General features: G+C 32.6%; 1 pseudogene; it reads left to right on the top strand.

Annotated features, from left to right (window-relative positions):
* The window catches only part of LOC107692121 (pyridoxal kinase-like), a 19908-nt pseudogene extending 14440 nt beyond the window's left edge, over positions 1 to 5468 (top strand).
* Positions 5469 to 8587: the final 3119 nt, after the last annotated feature.

Below are 8587 nucleotides of genomic sequence, written 5' to 3' on the forward strand. Positions count from 1 at the left end.
CCAGGAACCTGAATGACTCCACTGCAGTCACAGTGCTGTCCATGATGGTGAGTGGGGGGAGTGCAGGGAGGTTTCTCCTGAAGTCCAAGGTCATCTCCACAGTTTTGGAGTAAACCGAGTAAGGAGAGTTGACCGGCTCAACATCATAATGTCTATCAGCCATCGGCGATGGATGATGGCATTGTCTATCGGCCCAACCCTAATAACCACAGGTGGCCTGTATCATTTAAAAATTGTATCCACCTTACTGGTTTTAAAATTCTCAGGCTCAAAGAATGAGAATGACCCAAGACTGATCCTCGTGCTTGTGCTGAGTGGTCAGTTTTTGTACTCCAGGCAGAAGGAACATTTTGATCTGGGACGAATGGAGTCAAAGATCAAGAGTAAGATGCTGGTAAGAAAAGCAAAGTATTGATCAAAGCTCTTCTCTCTCTATTACTGCAGGTTACACTAGAGATACATCGTTTCTGGAGATGGTGGTTGACATTGTTCAAGAGCTGAAGAGGGCCAATCCTAACCTTGTATATGGTGAGTGTTTTTCAGTCTCTTTCGTCCTAGGTTAACAAAAGCTGTATAGATTTTGTACATTATAAATTTTTACAAGTGTGTTTATATAATAATGCCATCAAAAATATTGGGGTCAGTAAGATTGTTTTAAAGCAGTTAATACTTTTATTCAGCCAGGATGCGTTGCATTGCTCAAAAGTGACAGTAAAGACATTTATAATGTCACAAAAGATTTCTATTTCAAATAAATGCTGTTCTTTTGAACTTTACTGTTGATCAAAGAATCAAAATGTATCAGTTTCCACTAAAATATTTAGCAGCACAACTGTTTTCAACGTTGATAATAAGATAATAATAATAAATGTTTCTTGAGCAGCAAATCAGCATATTAGAATGATTTCTGAAGGATCATATGACACTGAAGACTGGAGTAATGATGCTGAAAATTCAGCTTTGCATCACAGGAATAAATTACATTTTATGTAATATTTAAAATTGTAATATTTCTTGTTTTGTGATCAAATAAATGCAGCCTTGGTGAGCATAAGAGACTTCCTTTAAAAACATTAAAAACATTTACTCTTCGTGACCCCAGACTTTTGAACGCTAGTGTACATTAACCTTGCACATTAAAGTATAACTTGTTTTACTCTGTTTTTCTCAGTTTGTGACCCTGTCTTAGGTGACCATGGTTCAATGGTAAGTTAACTTGTGTTCTTGTTCCTCTCATTCAGTTTTTTTTGTCTTCTGACCAATTCTGTTCATTATGTAGGAAATAGAATTCGGAAAAATGGTGACATTTATTTTTCATAGTACTCTTTGACTTTTGCAGTATGTTCCTCAGAATCTTCATCCTGTGTACAAGAATAAAGTGGTGCCTGTGGCCGATATCATCACACCCAACCAGTTTGAGGCTGAGTGAGTAGAATACCTCCTCTCAACAGCTTTGTGTGTGTTATTGGCTGTGATTGGCTGTTTCTGTGCTGCAAATGTCAAACCTCTGTCTAGCCCCTCACCTGCTTCAGTATGACAGAAGAGTGATATTGTAGTTCCCTCTAGTGGTCAGCTGTGGATTTACCCATAAATCTTCAGTGCCTCACAGCTGTTCACATCACACTGATGTGCAATCAACTCTTCTAACTCCATGTTCTTTATTTCAGGTTGTTGACAGGGAAGAATATCAGCACAGAGAAAGATGCTTTTGAGGTGAATTTAAATACATCATGCCCCATAATAGCCTTAAAAAAATGGGAGGCAGAAATAAATGTCTGAATATAAATTAGATGCACTAGCAGCAAATGATACACACACACCAAATTTCCACATTTTATTGTTATTTTTTATTATTATTATTATTAGTAGTAGTAGTAATACAATTAATGTTTTTATTAGTATTATCTTATTATATATTATTTATTTATTACTGTATTATTATTAATATATTACTGTATTATATTATTAAATTAGTAATAATACAAATAATTTTCTAAAATATTGTTGATTAAAAATAATAATAATTGTTATTATTATTAATAATAAATGTTATCAATGAGAGCAATAAAAAAATATTTATTGTTGTAATATTATCAGTAATAAAAATAATATTTGTAATAGTATTATCTTATATATTGTTATTATCTTATAATATATTATATATATTACTTTTAGATATTATTTATTACTATATAATTGTTATTATTATTATTATTATTATCTAATATTAAATTAATGATAATACAAATAATTGTAAAATATTCTTAATTAAAATAATAATAATTATTATTAATAATAAATGTTATTATCAATTAGAGCAATAAAAATAAACATGTATTGTTGTTGTAATGTAATAATTATTATTATTGTCAATAATGTTTTAAAATTATTCTTTTATTTTTACCTTATCTAATATATTCTTATTATTATTACTGTTATGTAAATAATAATAATGATTATAATTGTTGTTATAGTTATTATTGATAATAATAAGAAATATAAGAACAATAATAAAAATAATATTTTAAAGTTGCTGTTGTTGTTATAATATTATCTAATAATATACTAAAAGATAGAATTAATAATAATAATAGTAGTAGTAGTCATTTAAAATCATTATCCTTATTATTATCATCTTATCTACTAGTATATTATTATTATTATTACTGTAATGTAAATCATTATAATTTTTTATAATGATTTTTATATCATTATTTTTGTGAACCCTTTGGAGACAGTTGTCTGTATTTTGTTGGAACTTTTGAAAATGTAAACAAATCCCCCTCGTCTCGGAGACAGATTCCTGGTGTCTTTTGGCAGTCAGCGCATTTGTAAGTGTGTGTGCTTCCTGTGCAGCTCAAAATTGCTTTGTCATGAATTTAAAAACATGTCGGACTGCTGAGCAGTGAAAGATAATAGCACTGTGTGCAGATTTGACCAATGACAAAATTCGCAATTATGAGAGCTTATTGGAATGCATATGAATTCAGATATTTTTATATTTATTTTTTAGATATTTATTTGAACAGCCTACATGGGATTGTGTAGCCTAGTGTTTAAAGATCAGGGCTGGTTCATGTATGATAAGTTCTTGTGAAGAATGCAGAATAAAGTAGCCATGTTTCTGCAGTGATGCCGGACGGTACAAGGACGACCCAGCGGATCCGAATAGAGGTGCCGAAGGTGGACGCGGTGTTTGTGGGGACCGGTGATCTATTTGCTGCTATGCTGTTGGCCTGGACTCACCATTACCCAACAGACCTCAAAGTACAGCACATTAAAACAATATGTCATAAATGCATCACAGTAATCATGCAGCATAGTAAAAAAAATGCTGATCAAATCTCTTTCTCACTGTTATTCTGTTCTTCGCAGACGGCATGTGAGAAGACTTTCTCCGTCATGCACCATGTCATTCAGAGGACTATATCTTATGCCCATGGTAAAACAACAGCAAAAAGTTGTTTATTTGATATGTATATGCATGGTGTAGGGTTGTCAATACAACATTTTCAGCATCAGGCGATACCAACAACAAAAACTAATATATTACTGAACACACTCTTGTATTTAAAAGGTTAAACAATATAGCATTAACAAATTAAAGCCATGACATGAGCCTTCAAGTATTTTTAATGTAAGTAAACATTGTTTTATTTTTTAAGTAATTAAGTCAATAATAAAACAAAGAACAAAAATACAAATAAATAAGCAGTGTGTGATGTTTTTCAGGTATTTTGCAACAGTATGAAGTAATTAAATCCATTAAATATTTAAAAATTGGGGGGAAAAAACACTTAAAGTACTTACAACTTTTTTGTAATTCAATATTTCAATATAGAATTTTATATTCAATATTTTTTAACTCTTAAAATGATAAAATCTTAATCAAAACATAGGATATTTACTTATGCATTTGTTTGGTTAACAGTTATGGCCATTGAAAAGTCTAAGCATGTATTTCATGCATCACTATCATTTTTTATGTATATACTATACCGTTTGGGGTCTGTAGGATTTTGTGTAAAGAAATTAATACTTTTATTAAGCAAGAACACATTAAATTGGATCAAAAGTGACAGTAAAGACATTTATAATGTTACAAAATATTTCCATTTCAAATAATTACTTTTCTTTTGAACTTTATAGTCATCAAGGAATCTTGAAAATATGTTTCCAGAAAAATATTAAGCTGCACAACTGTTTTCAACTGATGATGATAATAAGAAATGTTTGTTGTGCAGCAAATCAGCATATTAGAATGATTTCTGAAGGGTCATGTGACACTGAAGACTGGAGTAATGATGCTGAAAATTCAGGTTTACATTACAGGAATAAACTACATTTTAAAAAAATATTAAAATAGAAAACAGTTATTTTAAATTGTAATAATATTTCACAATATTGTCTAGTTTTAATGTATTTGTGTTCAAATAAATGTAGTCTTGGTGAGCATGAAAGACTTCTTTCAAAAACATCAAAGACATCAAAAACAAGATCTTACCGACCCCAAACCTTAAGCAGTAGTGTATATAAATGAATGAGTGACAATAAGCTTGTTTCATTGAAATGTTTTCCCCTCTCTCTCTCTCTCTCTCTCTCTATCTCTTTCTCTTTGCTGGTGATTAAAACCCTTCTTTGCTCTTATCAGCAGTCTTGTGAATGTAGTCGGTTCCTGTCCTATGTTTAATCTGAGATTTTCAGAGATGGCAGGTCCTGGTAGAAGACCAAGCCCGGCCCAGCTGGAGTTACGGATGGTCCAGAGTAAAGCTGACATAGAGGATCCAGCCATAGTGATGGAGGCCACTGTTCTATAGAGCCGCCACACGCCACATCTCATCCACACATCTCACCCTCTGCTCACAACTGCACAATGTATAGATGTTGTACATTTTGATATGTAATGTGACATTGCCTTAGAATCTCAGCCAGAGCACAACAGTTCCATCTCAAGAGATTCAGCAGGGTACAGCCAAACAAGTGAGAGGAAGAGAGCCATCGCGCTCCGAGAGAGTGTAACGCAGAGAAAAGAGAAGGGAAGAAGAGAATGGGAGAGATGATCAGCCTCTCTCATTCACACCTTTTTTGTGCATCTTCACCATCTCTGTCTCTCTCTCTCTCTCTTTCTCTCGAAGCTCCTCAAGAACTCCGGTTCGTCCTGCACATAAAGCCCAGTCACTGACATTTCCAGACCAGGTCAGTTATATAACTAAACTGCCATTGATCTAGTGAGGACCAAAATTAATAAATAACATTAATATAGGTGTGACGCTTTGGACACTGTATGATTTTTAAGTCAGAGCAGTTCAGTAACAAAACCTAGATGGCTGAGTCTCACAAAAAATGCCTGGGTCATATTTCAGCCCAGAATCAAAAGATCAAAATAAAATATTTATTGCATAAAGGAAAAAGAAGGCTATTGTTAAGACCATTAAGATTTTGTGCATATTTTTTTTTATTATTGTATTCTTTTCTGCAGTTCTCTGTTGCTCACTGTAATGTGAAAAATATCATCCTTATATCTTATTTTTTAATTTTATGTAATTATATATAATTTTAATTATATATTTATATTCTTTTCTATTTATATTCAATTCTATATAGATTTTTTTCAAAATCACTGTTTCCAGGATGATGTCTTACATTTAATAAAAAAAAAAATTTCAGTGATGAAATGTGATTATTTGCCACATTGCAAAAAGTGTTGGTCCTAAACATAGATTTTCTTTATTCGAAATAATTTTCTTTATGCAAAATATAATTCTGTGTTTTTATCTTTTGATTTGGGAGTTTAGTATGGCTTTGACTTTTCTTTGTGAGATTTACCCAGAAAGCTTTGCTCACTGTGGTTCTTGATAAGATACCTGAACATTGAAAAGATATGTTGTAGTCAACCTCAAAAATGAACAAGTTGTTAAATGTGACCCTGGACCACAAAACCAGTCTCAAGTCGCTGGGGTACTTTTGTAGCAATAACCAAAAATACATTGTATGGGTCAAAATTATTGATTTTTCTTTTATGCCAAAAATCATTAGGATATTACATAAAGATCATGTTCCATGAAGATATTTAGTAAATTTCCTACTGTAAATATATTAAAACGTAATTTCTGATTAATAATATGCATTGCTAAGAACTTCATTTGGACAACTTTAAAGGTGATTTTCTCAATATTTAGATTTTTTTGCACCCTCAGATTCCAGATTTTCAAATAGTTGTATATCCTAACAAACCATACATCAATGGAAAGCTTATTTATTCAGAAAGTGACCATTGGTTTTGTGGTCCAGGGTCACAAATGTGTATTACAGACCCAAAGCACTAATTTGTGTGGAAAGTCCTACTTGTGTCTAAAATGTGTATTTTATTATATATTTTTTGTGACCATTTTCTTCCGAAAAGGGAGATTTCATTGAAGAGATGCACTGCTGTATTTTGTGACTTGTTTATGTTTTTGGTGCGATAATACTGTAATGATTTTTGGCCTTGCTCACGTGTATGATTTAATTCTCGTTCCATTGATTTCAGTTTACATCGAGCATTTATAAATGTGGAAGTTTGAGCATTTCACTTCATGTTTGTTTGTCAGTGTAACTAACATTATCATGTCATTTGCTTTGAACTGATTGTATTTGCATTGATAATCTACTTGTTTGTACAAGCAGAAGAGACTTTAAAAGTAGTTTTAACTTTTTATTTGATAGTATAGTATTTTCATATCTTAAAAGGAAAGACTTGTATGAAGTCTAAAGTTCTGGGGGAACTTCTTAAAATGCCTTGATTAACAGTAGCTGTGTATGTGTGCTAGTCTGGGGACCTGCGCCTGCTTCTCTCTCTGTGTCAGAGAACGTGGTGCCTCTTGGTTACAATGCTGTGAACGATAATAAAAGGCAGATCAGTTATATATTTCATCAGACTTGTTCTCCTTTGTTCATTTCATAAGGAGATTGATTCTGGCAACATCTTCCTTTGTGTCGTATGTCTGTTTATATCTCTGTTTGATCCATTCTCCATGACACTCCGCAGTAAAATGTGGATTTCTCAAGTATTATTTTTGTTTTATGTTTGACTTCTGTTTTACGCCTAACTGATGCTCTTCCAAAACTAGCCACATTTCTTTTATCCATCTTTTCATCCTCTGATCATTTCTGAGTTGCATTCGTGTTTTAAACACTCAAAATTCCTTCTGACTGAATCTCATGAAAACATATCCATGTCACATTTAACTCCAAAGTCAAAAGAAAAAAGGAGGGGGAACAAAAAAGACAGAAATAGAAGAAAAAAAAAAACATTATAACCTATTTTAGGACCATTATAATTTGGGGGGGATTTGTAACGTTGTTTTTGGTGCCAATTTTGCACATTTTATTGTAATACAATAATTGTTTACATTTAAATCAGCATGAATTGGTTCGACAAAAAAAAAAAAAAAACATGATATATTAGAATTTTTTTTGCATTATCGAAATGATATATTTAATTGTCATGTAAATAGTTTTAGAATTAAAAAATAATGACTGTAAAAAAATAGCTACATTTAGACAGCATTTCAGGCCTACAAGTGCTCCGAAAATCCTGTTATTCTTTACATTAGTTGAGACTTTCATAGCTCTGACTCTTGAAGTGAGTGTAAGTTCTTTTTCAAATAAAGTAATGATTGTAAAAATCATTGTGTTTTTTTTTTTTTTAAGAATATTAAAATTTCTTGTTTATTTCTATTTATTTTGGGGTGAAATATGACCAAGATACGTTCTTTAATGAGATTCATCCCTCTTCATCTACTTCGGCTTCTAGCTTTTCATCTTGTTTTCCTTAGCAAAAAAATAAATAAGATGGCCATGTGCAGGACTAATCAGGGGTCAGCATTGCTCTGAGGGGCATGTGCTTCAGCGTTTCATTAGTTACTGAGCTGTAATCTAACTACTTATGTGTACTTGTACATTGTGTATATGTACGTGTGAATGACAAATGGGTGGTTCTACTGTGAGTGTGCGAGTATTTGTGTTCTCTGAAGGAATATGAGGGTGTGAAGGGTTAAACGGGGGAGGGAAGTAAAATAAGAAAAGCAAAGTCTATCTGTCAGTAAAGACAGTGAGGTGGTATACAGATGATCATGACAGCACTGATGACATCCCTTAATGAACTGTACTGGTACCATTTGTTAATGGCACTTGCTCAAGTGCAACTAAACAGGTTTATTTTAGCATAAAATGTCCACTTCTGCATGAAGATGCCTTGGTTAACCTTATCGTCTGACTGCAGCAAAATGTTCATGTTAACTTTATTTAAAGCAAAAGTATGTAAGTTTTTACCTTGAAATATCGGTTTCAAAATCATTCTGATGGTAAGCTGACTCTTAATAAGGCGAATGGCTGTTGTTTCTTTTCCACGCTCCCTCCCAAACGTCCGTTCTATGTGAATTTGGTGAGCAGCAGGTACGAATTCCCGCGAAAAGGGCGGATTGCTTTACAGCACCAAGCCACCAACAAATACACAAAACTACATACAGTTGCTTTAAATATAGCAGCAACATGCTTGCAATGAAAGCACACTCGTGTTTATTGTTAACTGAACGAGTGTGTCCTG

Source organism: Sinocyclocheilus anshuiensis, unplaced genomic scaffold, assembly GCF_001515605.1.
Source record: "Sinocyclocheilus anshuiensis isolate Anshui unplaced genomic scaffold, SAMN03320099.WGS_v1.1 scaffold322, whole genome shotgun sequence".
In the NCBI taxonomy this organism is placed as follows: Eukaryota; Metazoa; Chordata; class Actinopteri; order Cypriniformes; family Cyprinidae; genus Sinocyclocheilus; species Sinocyclocheilus anshuiensis.